A 15,703-nucleotide genomic window follows, 5' to 3' on the forward strand; every position below is an offset into this window, starting at 1 on the left:
AATGCCAGGTTAAAGACTACGCTTCTCCGTTTTCCTTAAAGTTAGGCGTGGCATGTGACCAGGTACTAGCCAACGGGAAGTATGAATAGAAAGAAGTGGCTTGTGCAACTTTCTGGTCACATCCTTAAAAAATAAGACACATGAAGTTCTACTGTTCTTTCTTTCTTTCTTCCCCCTTGCTGGAAATCAGACATAGTGAAGGCGCATGCTAAGAATGGAAGAGCTGCTGAAGGTGCTCAGAAGCTGCTTGGTCCTCACACCATGGATCCACTGTGTAAGTCCTTACACTTACTCGGCAGCCAAACCAATATCCTAAAATTCACAACACCAATTGCTACTGGGATCATTTCTTCACCATCCTCTGTCCCATTGGAGTGATGATTATTTCTGCCCCAGAGGTTGCCCAGTGCCCTCATTAAGCATGGATGATCCCCCACTTAACAATCCGGCACAATGGCAATCTCACCCCACAATTACTACCAAGAATGTGGGGTTAACACAGACAACTTGCAAGGTCATGGTAGTTTGAATCAAGAGCCCTGTCCTAATCAAAGTGGGGCCATGATGAACCAGTTTCAAATCACCCACAGAACCTGGGCAGCAGGGCTATAATACCTCTGATGACAGCTCAATAGCCTTTTTTCTCCAGCTAGGAAATTTGAGGGGTGAGCCTGAGCAGGGTCACCTAAATAGATTGCACCTGCCAAGACCGGGTGATGGAATAAATGAGTGCATGTGGAATGGAAATTAGGGGGCTAGACCTAAAATAAATTTAACAGATTGCCTCCTCTTTAAGTGCTCCTTTTAATCAGCTGATTTCATGAGACTTTTCTTTGCAGAGGAGGAGATGTGACTCATGAGCATGCTTGCCAGAGACAGATGCTTTGTGGGTTTTGTTGTTTTTTGTTTTTTGTTTTTTTAAAATTCTATCAGACAGGGATCTGCAAGAAATTTAGATGAAGAGAAAGGCCAATGATAAACATGATTTGAATCAAAGCAGATTTGGGGGTAAGATATACAAAATTTTTATAGACTCACAGTTCCTAAAACTATGTTCAAAGACATAAAAATAAAAGGCGAATCAGAGTTTTACAAATAAAGGACCTTAGAGATCACCTAGTTCAACTCCGTTTTCCCAAATAAACACTTAACATAGTATATAACACACAGTTGGCTATCAAATATATTTTTTCTAGTTGTTGAGTAAATGATTGCCTTACTAGAAAATAAGAGAGAACAGTGATTCATCCAAGATTACACAAGAAATAATCAGGTAAACTAAGATGTCTCAACACCAAGCTCAACACATTTTCTATGCTGCTTTCTCTCATTATGTAGCATAGTCCTTTTCATTTTTTAAATTAACCCCAAATTCCATGCACACACTTTCCTTTTCCTGGTGTCTCTATCAGTTAGGATAATTCTAGCTGTAGGTAACAGAAAACTTAGCAAAAGTAGCTTAAGTTAGAAGAGTATTTTACTTTACAGAAACCCAGAGGTGAGTTGTCCCAGGGTTGATGCTGATGGCTCAGCATCATCAAGGACCTAAGAATTTTCCATCTTTCTACTTTCCCATGTTCATGTGTTGCCTTCATTTAGGGCCCTATTTTCTCATGGTTGCCAAATAGTTGTAGCATTTCTTTTTATCTTCTATGAAAGCATTCAAGCCAAAAAAAAAGGGACAAGGGTAAAAATGTCTTCCTTTTCACACCACTCTATTAATAAAAAGAAAAATTGTTCCCCAAGGTGCCTGGGTGACTCAGTCGATTGATTAAGTCATGCTCCTGGGGTCCTGGGATCGAGCACCGCATTGGGTTTCCTGCTCAGAGGAGAACCTGCTTCTCCCTCTCCCTCTGCAGCTTGCCCTGCCTGTGTGCTCTCTCTCTGTCAAATAAATAAAGAAAATCTCTAAACAAAAGAAAAAAGAAAAATGATTCCCCAAACCTTCAACATACTTCCCTTTGTCTCACTACCAGAAATAGATCACATGCTCACCAATCACTGGCATAAAGATGTGAGATAGAGATAACTGGCTTAGGCCAATCATGATTCATCTATGGGAGCTGGGCACATTCTATCCCAAACAAATATATTCACAAGGAAGAAGAGTAAGTGGCTACCTCAAGACATCTATGATATTTTGCCACATCCACAGATTGCCTTGGCAGGTCTACTCAAGACTAAGCCCGAAGGTATTATATCCCACCAATGTTAGATATAGGAGTATAAATTCAACTCAACAAACATTTGTCAATCACTTTCCATTTACCAGTCTCCACGCAGACCCTGCAACTAAAGCAACAAATAGAACTGTTACTTTTCTTACCCTCAGGGAGCCCACTGAAGAATGGCAGATGAAGACCACTAAATAGGCTATTACAATCCAATATGATGTGTGTTCTCATGGGGAAAGTGCCCACACATATGGAATAATAAAGAAGACATAACTAGCCCACATACGGATGGTCAGGGAAGGCTTCCAAGAGCAGGTGTCATCAACAGAATAAGTAAAAGCTAGCATGGAGATGTTATGGGACAATCAGAGTTTGTTCCAGATAGAAGTTTCAGAATAAGCCAGGTGCAAGAGACAAATGAGAATATGATGAATCTGGAGGCTGGAGGGAAAAAAAATTCAGTATGACTAAACCACTGAACATAAGGCAGAGAGATCAACTGAGACTAAAGAGGTAAGAGTTGGTATTCGAATTAGCCTATTTCAAGTTTTTGCCAGTTTGCTAAAGGATTTGCCATGACAGCTGTAGGTGGAGTCACAGGTGTAAAAACAACTAAAAGGCAGCAAGCACAGAGGCGACCTCCCCAGAGGAAATGGATCACGACACTGCTACTTGGTGACTCGCAATTCCCTTTGCCGATTTTCCATCTATTGAGGCTATTACAGACCAGGCTGAAAATAATGTACCAGTTCAGAGTGTCAACAGCTCTCCAGCAGAAGGACTAGTGTAGGTAATGAGTGTGCTTTGACAGCCCAAGGTCAGATATTTAACAATATTCCAGAGTTTAAGTATGATACACTAAGCGCTGTTTTAGCTCCTAACTTGAAAGGCTCACAGCTGCTAATATTTACAGAAATAGGAAGCAATTACAGTTCGCTGCCACAGGAGGAACTTAAATAATTTAAGACTCATAATGCCTCTGATTCTTTTCAAGCCATCTCTTCTCCAGAACCAGCTGCTTCTAGCACTCAGAAAGACCTCTGTTCAGAAGGCAGAGTCGTCCTGATGCACAGCACTGCTTTTGCTTGCCCAAAAACTCAAGCACACAGCTTTTTGGCATCCACAACATTTCTCCCACATTTGTACTTCATCTCTGGAAAGGGCCCCCTTTCTCACCAGCAATGAAACTCCACAGCCATCTGCCTGGGCTAATCTGGGTAAACTGGCATGATCAGAGAGAACCATAATGTAATTTCACAAATTAAACTAATTTATTTCAGTAGCCATTTTCATGACATGGATGTGGTAGGACAAGAATAGAGAAGAAAGGGGAATGGGGGAGAAATTGAACACGTTCAATGCCAAACAGAAGAAAGTCAAATTTCAAGTGCCTAAAGTTAACATGTGAACTACCCCCAAGAGTCTCTTCTTCTGATTCCATTGTGAATTCAGCACTTTCCCCCAGGGGTCAACAAGCTGATGAGTGGCATAAGAAAATGTAGACAATTGTAAAATTTTTTTTCGTTGAAGTTTAGATTGAAGAGCTTCTGATATCAACCTCTCGAATGATCTTTGCAAGAATTAGAGAATACAGAGGTGTCTGCTCCCATTATAAAATTCTAAAATATGACCAAGAACATTGGGTTCCACAATCTTACATTTAACATCACAGATTTTCCTGGAAGGACATCAGGCTAGAAGGGAAGGAACGTATTTTCTGGCGCCCAATATATTAGCTTTTAAATCTCAGCTCTACCCATTTGTGGCTCCCAACTCTGGCTGGTTAGTCCATGTTTCTGAGCCTCAGTTTCTGCATCTGCAACATGGAGATGATCTTATAAATAAGTATTAATCAGAATTAAATTATGGTAAATGAAATAACTTGGACAAAGAACCTAATGGTGTCTAGGCTATAGAAAGCATCCAATGAAGCCTGGCGCTATCCCTTCTCTCCCAATACCTGCTCTTCCATTTCTCTCATCAGGATAATATATATACCTTTCCAGTGTCTGTAGTGTTTAGGAGAAATGCTAATCAGTTCCTCCTGTCTGTTCCTTGAAAAATACAATAAAGAAACACTTTTTTTAATGTGTTGAATTGTGTTCCCCACAAAATTCGTGTGTTAAAGTCTCCACCTCAGTACCTCACGATGTGTCCTTATTTGGAAGTAGAGTTGTTACAAATGTAATTAGTTAATTTAAGGTCATTCTAGAGTAGGGTAGGCCCCTAATCAATACACCTGGTATCCTTTTTTTTAAAAGATTTATTTATTGGGCGCCTGGGTGGCTCAGATGGTTGAGCGTCTGCCTTCGGCTCAGGTCATGATCCCAGGGTCCTGGGATCGAGTCCCGCATCGGGCTCCCTGCTCCTTGGGAGGCTGCTTCTCCCTCTGCTTCTCTCTCTCTCTCTCTCTCTCCCTCTCTCTCTCCCTCTGTCTCTCATGAATAAATAAATAAAATCTTTAAAAAAAAAAAAGATTTATTTATTTATTATTTGTTTGTTTGTTTGTTTGGTGGGGGAGGGGCAGAGGGAGAGAGAATCCTGAAGCAGTCTCCCTGCTGAGCATGGAGTCCCACGGGGCTTGATCTCAGGACCCTGAGATCATGACCTGAGCCAAAATCAAGACAGTACCCCCATCCGGTATCCATATAAAGAGAACACCATGTGAAGAGACAGGCAGGCCCCCAAGGAGAACATCATGTGAAGCTGTAGGCAGAGATCTCAGTGATGCAGCAAAAGCCAAGAAATACCAAAGATTGCCAGCAACCCACCAGAAGCTAGGAGAAAGGCATGGAATAGATCCTTCCTCATGGCCCTCAGAAGGAATCAACCCTGCTGACATAGGTTTCTAACCTCTAGAACTGTGAGATAATGAGTTTCTGTCATTTAAGCTGCCCAGTTGGTGGTACTTTGTTATAACAGCCCTAGTACTAATACAGACTCACTGCTAAAGTTATTTTCTGTCAATGTACACATTAATAGCTTTCACCACCACAACATTTTTTATAGGTTGTCAATGACTTTAGGTCTTTTGGGTAAACATTCAGTTATATACTGTGTAAATAACATGGCTGACTTGGACAATTCTGGCTGGCTGAGAACACAGAGGTCCTTAATACATTGCTTCCTTAGTCCTAAAGCACTTTGAATAAGAGGATTCATTGGCTCCGTCTACCTGTTTTTCTTTCCCCTAGATGTCAAGCTCTTTGAAAGCGGTGAAACTGTGTCTCATTCACCTTCATATCCCCAGCAGAGAGATGTGGAAGAGGCATAACATTCGTTGAACACCTTACTTTTTCCTAAGTACTTAAAACAGTTCCACAAACTGATCTGAGCGACTGCCATGTGCCAGACCACTTCCTCAAACCCGGAGAGAAAGGCATCAATGTCCCCATCTTATAAAAGAAGAAATTCAGTTCAGAAAATTAAGATTAGGGCACCTGGGTGGCACAGTCAGTTAAGCCTTTGACTCTTGGTTTTGGCTCAGGTTGTGATCTCAGGGTCATGAGACTGAGTCTCGCATCAGGCTCCGCGCTAAGCACAGAGTTCGCTAAAGTTTCTCTCTCCCTCTCCTCCTCCCAGCCTTGTGTGTTCTCTCTCTCTCTAAAATAAATAAATAAATCGAAAGAAAGAGAGAGAGAGAGAGAGAAAGAAAGAAAGAAAGAAAGAAAGAAAGAAAGAAAGAAAGAAAAGAAAGAAAGAAAGAAAGAAAGAAAGAAAGAAAGAAAGAAAGAAAGAAAGAAAGAAAGAAAAAATTAAGATTAAAAAATAGAAAAGAAAATTAAGATGAAAATGGCAAAACCTTTTTTTCTTTTTTATTGTATTTTGTGACATGATTTCAAGAAATCCAAAATATGAATCTAATGTACATCCTATCTTGGAGCTTGGACTCAGAGAAGGCAAGAAAGAATGAGAAAAATTGTCATCTCCCCAAAAAATTTATTGTTGTCATCTCCCCAATAAATTCCCATAAATAAACCATACATTGTAAATAAACCACAGTGAGGACCCAGTGCTGACCCTGAGCAAATGTGAGTAAAATCTAAACTACAGTTACTTCTTAGAAGAAAAGTCTGACCCAGAAAGACTCAACCCCCTTCTAAATTATTTAACATCTATTAATTGTATCCTGTGAACTAAAATATTAAATTAAAATGATGCCCTACCTTTTCCTCTTTAACATATGAGAGTGTAGCAGATAACTATGCTAAAACCAAATAGCTGGATCAAATTCATATGTATATGTAGATCAAATCCAGATAGATGATAGAAAGATAGATCAAATCTATATACGAATGCAGATATTACGGGAAAATATTAAATCCCTTCAAAAATCTGAATACTTTCTCTCAAAACAGTGTATTAAGGGAAAGTATTTTTCTGTAACCTTTGACAGGTTTCTGGCAAGATTTTTTTCACTTTTTTTAGAAGTTTGGTGTTGTGATATTTTCCTCTCAAGACACATACACAACAAACATATTCGCTGTAAGAAATAAGGAGCAACCCTGAATATCAAGACTACTTGCATCCCCACCCCCTACTAATTTTCTGATCCATAAAGATCCAAACTTTTCTGATAACTTGGGACCAATCTGGACCCATGAGTGCTTGATGGCTATGGTGTAAATATTTGTATCCTTCCCCCCAAATTCATATGTTGAAATCTTAACCCCCTACAATGATATTGGGAGGTGAGGCTTTCGGAGGTGCTTAAACCATGAGGGTGGAGAACCCATGAATAGGATTAATGCCTTATAAAATAGGCTCCAGAGAGATCCCTGACCCCTTCTACCATGTGAGAACACAGCAAGAAGGCACTGGCTATAAACCAGGAAGGGGACTCTCACCAGAATATACCCATGTTGGTGTTTGGATCTTGAACTTCCCAGCCTCCAGGACTTTGAAAAACAAATTTCTGTTGTTTATAAGTTACCCAGTCTGTGTTACTTTGTGATAGCAGCCCAAATGAACTAAAACACTGACAAACCTTGACAAATGCCCTCTGAGTTTGACATTTCTTTCGCTCATTTCCCTGACTATTAGTTGGTTTTCAACTCTTTCAAGCTCCTTTTTTAAGGTATTATTCCATGAAGGGGGACAAAGAACCAACTTGACAGGATCCCACAGAAACTTTAAAAAGTCCCTCCGTATCAGGCCCTTGAACCAAATCAAACACTTGCGCTCTTGCCTGCAGCTTTCCAAATCCATTCTCGAGGAACTCAAAGAAAATCTCAACTCTGAACATTCATAGAGAATTGTTGCTAAATTAGCACCAAACTAGATGTTTAATGATTAACTACATGGCCCTTGATAAAATATTCAATCACCGGATCAACCTGGCAGTTATGCCTCGTTTTAGAACACCTCTCAGAAGGGTTGGCAAAGCATAACCAATTTTAGAAACTATCTCCTTCTCTATGGGAAAACACATGTAAGCAATGAAATTCAATATTTATGCTGGGTTCTTTTTCAAAGCAACTGTGAGCTTCTTGAGGAACCCTGTATTTTTTTTTATCCTAAATACCCGTCACAAGGTTTGGCACACCATAGGCTTCCAACAGATGTTGGACAAGACTGACTGACAGAGAAGGTACTGAGATAAGACTAAGGCTAACATCACAGGTGAGCAAAAGTCATCACAAGTATATCTGTTTGCATATCAATTCCCAAAGCTAGTAGAGGTGTTGTTAATGCTTGCCTTGAATAATAAGGCTCTAAGAATATGAAAGTAGTGACTTACCAAGCCCAATTCCTCCATGCCAAGATGTAAGGACCTCAATCATTGGGGCAAAACACAAGCACAGTTCAATTTAAAGCAACAACTATAGGAAACTTAAAGCTTAAGCATGTCAACGGAACAATTCACTTCTTTATTTGAAACATACAACATATTTTAATTATTTGCTAATCACTCAATCCTCTCACATATTAGAAGCTTTTGAGTTATGCCAGCATCATCAATAATGCCTGTGCTTTTAAACTTTTCTAAATATGAAAAAATTACACGTGCCCTAGTATAGGGAGGAATGACAGAATGTCCTTGTGACCTGGATTATCTCTCTGCTCTCTGATACTTTTTCTTCCATATCTTTTCATTCAAGATCATATACAACTTTGTTCAAAAATGGGAGTCTATATACTGTTTTATAGTTTTTTTCACCTTTCTTTGTCTTTCTCTAATGCCTGTGGTTTTTAAAATCAGATTAAAATATTAAGTGATTAGCTAGCAAACATATACTGACAACCACATACTACTTATTTTTCATAAGTAAGGAACAACTGCATGATTTGTACATTTCAACACCCCAGTCAAGCTGAGACAATGTAAGTAGAGACCAATCTCTGTTAGGAAATATATCAAAACCTAAAAGTCAGGTATTATACCAGAGCTCAAGAGATTGTCAACAAAATGTTGAAATTTCTAATATAGGCTGACCCTGGGTGACTCTGATTAACCCAAACCTTTCGCTTACAAGATAAAGAAGAATCTCTATTACTATATCAGCTCAACCAGTTGGGATGTTGACTATCTGACATCAGGGCTGAGAGTGGGGGGAGGAATGAAAGAAAACACTACACATTCAGACACTGTTGTATATCACCAGCAGATTCCCAGACATACTACGGCATACAAGCCCATCAATTATATAAACTCCCAGCAAGTTCAAATAAAACAATAAACAAAGAAAAGGTCATCATATAACAGCAAAGCAAGTCAGGGAAAACGACCACCAGTGTCAGCCAATGCTTGATCCAATCTAAGGCAGAAAATATCAGGAGAGGCGAAGAGTGCTTACTGGCTTTAAATCTTCAGATGGTGCATTTCCTCTGATAGGTGCAGTGTCTAGAAAGACAGTAATCAAAAGTAGTAACCCAGTGGCCCTTTCAACCATGGCTCTCCCTCCCCAAAATGGGTTGTCAATCCTATATGTGAGCTCAGAAGCCTGGAGTTCGTGTTATGGTTTGTGAAACATTAGAATGGGCTCCTAAAACACATACAAAATGTAAATCTGTGATTTACAAATTCTCCATGAGGCCCCCTTTTAGGAAAAAGCAATTTGATCGAAAGCTCAGACCCAGGGGCGCCTGGGTGGCTCAGTCGTTAAGTGTCTGCCTTCGGCTCAGGTCATGATCCCGGGGTCCTGGGATCGAGCCCTGCATCGGGCTCTCTGCTCAGCAGGAAGCCTGCTTCTCCCTCTCCCACTCCCTCTGCTTGTGTTCTTGCTCTGGCTGTGTGTGTCTCTCTCTCTGTCAAATAAATAAATAAAATCTTTAAAATAAATAAATAAAGCTCAGATCCAGAATGAGTCTCTATCTCAGGTGACATGGCCTGTCTGAAACCCAGGTAAATGATCAAGGCATTAGCAGATTTCAGTTCCAGGTATGAGTCTAACCTCTTCATTAGAAGAGCTTTGACTAGAAAGAAGCAAGGCTTTAAAAGTTGAAGTTATCATATCTTTAAATATTGAGATAAATAATGTATGCTATTAAAATGTTTTTAAGTTGAGGTTGTCAAACTGCTGCTACTAACATATTTTGAGGGCTTTAACTCATATCCCTGAAACCTAGACTTTTGCCTAATTTCCCATGTATACCTTAGTGATAAAAAGTGATGGGATCATCTCATTTCCCTATTTAAAATCTTTCAGTGACACCAAGTCCAAACTTACCATGCACAAATAGGTCCTTCTGATCTGGGCAACGCTCCCCAACAACCCTCAATACACAGGCACATTCAGCCATATGCTGCCACTTACAAATCCCCAATATTGTTTCTCACCTCTTTGACTTGGTCCATGCTGCTCAGTTGGCCAGGTAAAAACCTTCCGAAGTCCCCAGACTTCCCTCTACCTCAGCCCGACCTCTTCTGGGCAAACCCTTACTCAGCACTGCTTCGGTAAAACAGAACCACAAAACGGGACTAGCTTTGGAGCTAGCCAACTTGGATTTGCATCCGGCTTCTACTATGCAGTGGTTATTTAACTCTCTGTGCCTTTGTTTCTTCATCACCAAGATGTGAAAAGGAATAATACCTAGAGGTTTGGGGAGGTTTAAATGAAGTGAGACTTTAATCAGGTTGCTTTCCAGAACATACTAAGTGTTCAAAACTATTAGCTATTATCACCATGATCACTATCCTTTAAGATTCCCATTAAAGCTCTTTTTTTTTTTTTGGTAAAAACCCTTTGCCAAACACAACCTCTCCTCACAAACATATAATTACTTGCTTTTTTTGTTTCATCCACGAAACCTGAACATGCAGTAGTCTGCCCTTATCTGTGGGGGCTACATTCCAAGACCTCCAGAGGATGCCTGAAACAACAGATGGTACCAAACCTTATTATATATACTACTTTTTTTTTCCGATACATACATAATTATGATAAAGTTTAATTTATAAATTATGCATAGTAAGAGATTAGCAACAATAACTTATAATAAAATAGGACAATTATAACAATATACTATAATAAAAGTTATGTGAATATGGTGCCTCTCTCAAAGTACCCATTGTGCTGTAACTCACCCTTCTTCTTGTGATGATGGGAGATGATAAAGTGCTTGTGTGATGAGATTAAGTACGGTGAATGACGTAGGCATTGTGATGTAGTGTTCGTCTATGATATGTCAGAAGAATCATCTGCTTCCAGACCATGGCTGAGCCACAGGGAACTGGAACCCTGTAAGCAAAACCATGGATGGGGGGCGGGAGGGGCACTACCTCTAATGTAGCTCTCAGACTGGATCAAAAGTGTGGGTTTTTTGCATATCTGTTCCCTCCCTGAAAGCTTCTCAAGAACAGGAACCACATCTCATTAATCTTGTATTCTCAGCACCCAGCAGTGCCTGACACACGGGAGATACAAAAATAAATATTAGCTGAATGAATCAATAATTGAATGAGTTCCTAAAAAACCAAGTGGAAACCAAATACCAATCAATCAAATCATGTTTAACTGCACTAAGGAAATCTGATATTCAGAGAAATAAGAAAACTTCAAGGACCAGTAAAATAATGGAAAGCACATGGATTTAGGAGCCAGGCCTACCTGAACTGGAATCCCAACGGCTCCTCCTACAGGCTTTATGACACAGGCCAAGTTATTTAACCTCTGGGAGCCTCTGTTTCCACATCTTTAAGAAAATAACATCACGGGGCACCTGGCTGGCTCAGTCGGAGGACTGTGGGACTCTTGATCTTGGGGTTGTGAGTTTGAGCCCCATTTGGGTGTAGAGATTGCTTGAATAAATAAATAAACTTAAAAAAAAAGACAACCACAACTACTCATTAGGTAAACAATAAATAAGAAGACATAAAACAAAGTAGCAGGGCCTATAAGCAAGGGTTCATTAATTTATTATTTTCCATGATCTTTTATGAAGAACTATTTTTGTAAATGTAATTATTATTCCATTAATCTTTGTGTTAAATGTGTACCTGCTAAAATGGATCACACAACTATACCATCATAGGAGTCAAGTTTTTGTTTTCTTGTTCTGTATTATGTTCTTAAATACCTGGACATACATACACCATCTGCTGTCTACCAGGGGACCAAATTCATGTATGCATATACTATGGGCAAGTGTTCTTTGTTTTATGTCAATTGCTGTATTTGGCTTCTGCTCAAACCATTATTTTTAACCTCAGAATTTAAAGGGTACATTAGTAGTCTTTATCTGAGTTTCCAGGAAGACAGGTTTTGTTAGACACAGACCTGAGAGTTCTAACAAATATATTCTTTAACATTGCATTACAAATGAATTCACCAGCTCCATATATCTAGGGGAGATAGAGCTGCAAAAAGAGAAGACAGAGCTAAAGGAAATGCACCAGACAAATCTCAACTCTTTTGTTCATTTGACTAGGTCTGACCATGATGATATAAACCCTCCATAGTCATTCAGCTTAAAAAAAAAAAAAAAGATTGACCATTTTTCCTACCAATCAACCTAGAGAATTTACATATAAATGTCAAGATTACCAGATAATCTTATTTATTCCTATAGAAAGAGCATAAATTACTCATGAATTCCAACCAAGTGCACAGGTTTGGTGAGAAAGTTAAAAAAAAAAACAGGGTGTGGTAGGGAATAACAGAGTTTCTGATTTCACAAGTCCAGAGCAGCATTCCCAGTTTATCCCTAAGTATTCTTATCTTTCATTGTTGGCACAAGAACAAAGGGTATCAATGTTACTATTCATAAGCAGAGAAATTGTATTAAAACCACCCCAAATCTTGAGACCTACTGGACAGACCTGAATCACATGTAGATATCAATCTGTTCTTTTAACCCCTAAAACCAAATTTTAATAGAACTGCAGGGGTAGCGGAATGGGAAACTGCTACGCTGAGAATGGACAGAGAGTGTCCTCTACCTTGTGATGTCATGTAGCAGCATCCATTGTGTCCATAACAGATGCAGATGTCATTAAAATTAGAAAACACACAATCCTCTGTCAGCTTCCTCCAAACTTAAAAATTCATGATTACTAAGAATGAACAGCCTATCTTTACTACATTCCAAATCATGAGGGCACCAAGAAACACACAGGCTAAGATCTGTGTTTGGCTCATGGGAGGCACAAAAAAGAGGAAAAGCAACTTTGTAAAAGTATCTAAAACTACAGTAGTGTGGCTATTAACAAACGCCCCCAAAATAGAACTGAGGTCCAAAGAAATGCAAATTTATTTAAAGCATAAGCCACAAAATAAGAGAGTTGGCATGTCAACACTACGTACTGAAATTTAATCAAACTAAAAAGAACAGTTGATCTGTCTTCAAGAGAAAGGGAGGGGGTAGTGTGTAATATCTTTAATATATGGATGGCTGGGTAGAGTAAATGACTGTCGTACAGAAGGTTTATCTGTAAACAATGCAGTGAGTCTGGGGTTTTTAACCACAATAAATAGCTGGTTTCAATCAGCTGCAGCTAGCAGGAAATCCATGGCCCATAGGAGCAATTACCCATCTCTTGACTGAAGCACAGGGCAATTACAAGCTACCGAAGTACGCTCACAGTACTGGAGCACTTGACTGTGGTGCTAATGGAACCGGGACAAGAAAGAGTGGTGTGTGGCTACACGTCTCAGCTTCAGCCCCTCGCCAAACCTTTCATACTTCTCTTATCGCACAACACGGCAGCAGAGACAGAGAAACTGTGTTCTGCAAAAGCAATATCATCTACACCCAAAACACAGACATCAGGGTTTTCTCTGCCCTGCATCCCTTATAAGCCCCTCAATTTATTACACTCATCCTAACTTTTCAAAATATATCACGCCTTCATCTGTGGTTTTGTAGATGACGCCTTACCTGAGTCTCCTAGTCAGCATTTGGTGCTCATTATCGACTAGATCAGTTAGCCAAATTAGAACTTTTCATCTTAAGGAAGTGAAGAGGAACCTGTCAGGGAAATACATGGGAAAATAATTACTCTTTTATTTCACCATGAAAAATACGTCAACTAGGCATCCTTAGAGAAGTAACCTCTGTAAGATTAGAGAAAGAAAAATAAAAAGATAGTAAGTGGTCTATCAAGTTAACCTTCCAGTCTCATTACATTTATTTCTAACAGGTAACGTTTACCAAAGACCTAATGTGCCAAGCATTGTATCATGTGCTTTAAATGCACTGTCACATTTAAGCCTCAAAGTAACCCAAGGTGAATACTGTGATCATCCTCACTTAAAGAATGAGACAATGGAGACTCAGTTTGAGTAATTTCCTCAAGACATCCCACTTAAACACAATGTGGATTCAGGACTTGAATCTGGTCTGTAGCAGTGCAAACATAGCTCTTAAATATCCTATCATCCCACCCCTAATGCTGGCTGACTCGGGGAGAGAAGGTGAATAATTGGCAAAGCCACCCTACTCGGCTCCCAAGATAGACATTAACAATGAATCCCAATATCCTTTCCCACTGGGTGTAGACAAGACCACAGATTCTCTCCTCATCACAGTATTTCAGAAAGCCAACTCAGTTTGATGCCAACTCCATGTCAGAATTCCTCAGCATAGCAGCCTTGGCACAGTGCTTGAGCCATCGGGAGGCATTCAATAAATGTTAGATTTTAAGAGATTGTTGTGTAAAAGGAATATAGACACTTCCTTTCACCCCAAAGAGAGTAGTATTTAACTTCTGGCTCCACCATTTACTAATTACATGATTCAAGAAACTTATCTAACTATTAATCTTACTTTCCTCAGAGTAAGATAGGGTCAGACCAACCTACTTTGCCAAGCCGAAGAAGGGTAAAGTGAGATGGTCTCTGGAGTTAGGAGGCACTACTCCCCCAGGAATACCAGGCCACTCGATAATCATCATTAGTTTCGCATGCACCTGCTGGCATCCCCAAAGCCTGAAATAGATCAGAGCCATGCTCCTCAGAAGGAAAAGTGGGATCCCAAGTAACTGAGTATAGTGGGAATCCTGGAAATGGGACTCAGGACCAAACAGAACCTATATCCCAGGAAGGACAGATAACATGAAATAACAAATTAAGAATAGTTAAAAAAAAAAAAAAAAAGACATATGAGGTCCTGAATTGATATAAAGAAGCAAAAAAGACAACCCCTCAGGAATGGGTGATGGGTTAAGATACCTATATTTTAACAGGGCAAGTGACCGAGAGAAAGAAAACCCAAGGAAAATAATCAGTCTCTTGTTTCTATGTCTTGGACCCAACTAGTAAAATTGAATCTTTGTCCTCATCCATTGGGAAATTCCTAAGGAACCATAATAATATATAGTATAAATAATAATAAATAAATAACATGGCACATACACAGTGGCATTAATTGATCCTCCCCAGAATACTGGTGACTGTGTCTTACTGCGAAATGGGATACAGGCCCAACCACACACAATATGGAGCATCAAGCACAATGCTTGACTCATAGTAAGTGCTCAATGCATGGTAATTCTCATCCTTGTTTTCCCTAAGAAAGAAGAAAACTGGGCTTAGATTTACCTCTCCAATGTAACTTAGGTTCCTGCCTATATAGAAATGTACCACTTCCGGGGAAGTAGCAAGATGGTGAAGGAGTAGGAGACTTAAATTTTGTCTGGTCCCAGGAATTCAGCTAGATGGGGATCAAACCATTCTGAACACCTACGAACTCAACAGATCAAAGAAAAGAATAGCAGCAACTCTCTGAACAGAAAAGTGACCACTTACTGGAAGTTAGGATGTGCGGAGAAGTGAATCCGAGGTGATATTCGGGAGGATAGACAGCGGGGGAGGGGGCCTCTGTCAGCCGCTACTGGCAAGTGATAGAGCCACGGAGCACAAAATCGGAACTTTTAGAAGTCGGCTCCGCTGAGGGACGTTGCTCCACTGGCTAAGCAGGGGGTGGAACCCTCGCTGGGACAGTTTGGTCTCAGGACCCTCGGGGTCACAGAAAGACCGATGGTGCCTGAGTGCGGCAGAGTTCCCACTCAAAATCCAGGAGGCACAGAGAACCCCCCTCAAAATCAATAAAAATAGGTCAACACCCCAACATCTAATAGTAAAACTTAT

This window comes from Zalophus californianus, chromosome 5 (assembly GCF_009762305.2).
Source record: "Zalophus californianus isolate mZalCal1 chromosome 5, mZalCal1.pri.v2, whole genome shotgun sequence".
Taxonomy (NCBI): Eukaryota; Metazoa; Chordata; class Mammalia; order Carnivora; family Otariidae; genus Zalophus; species Zalophus californianus.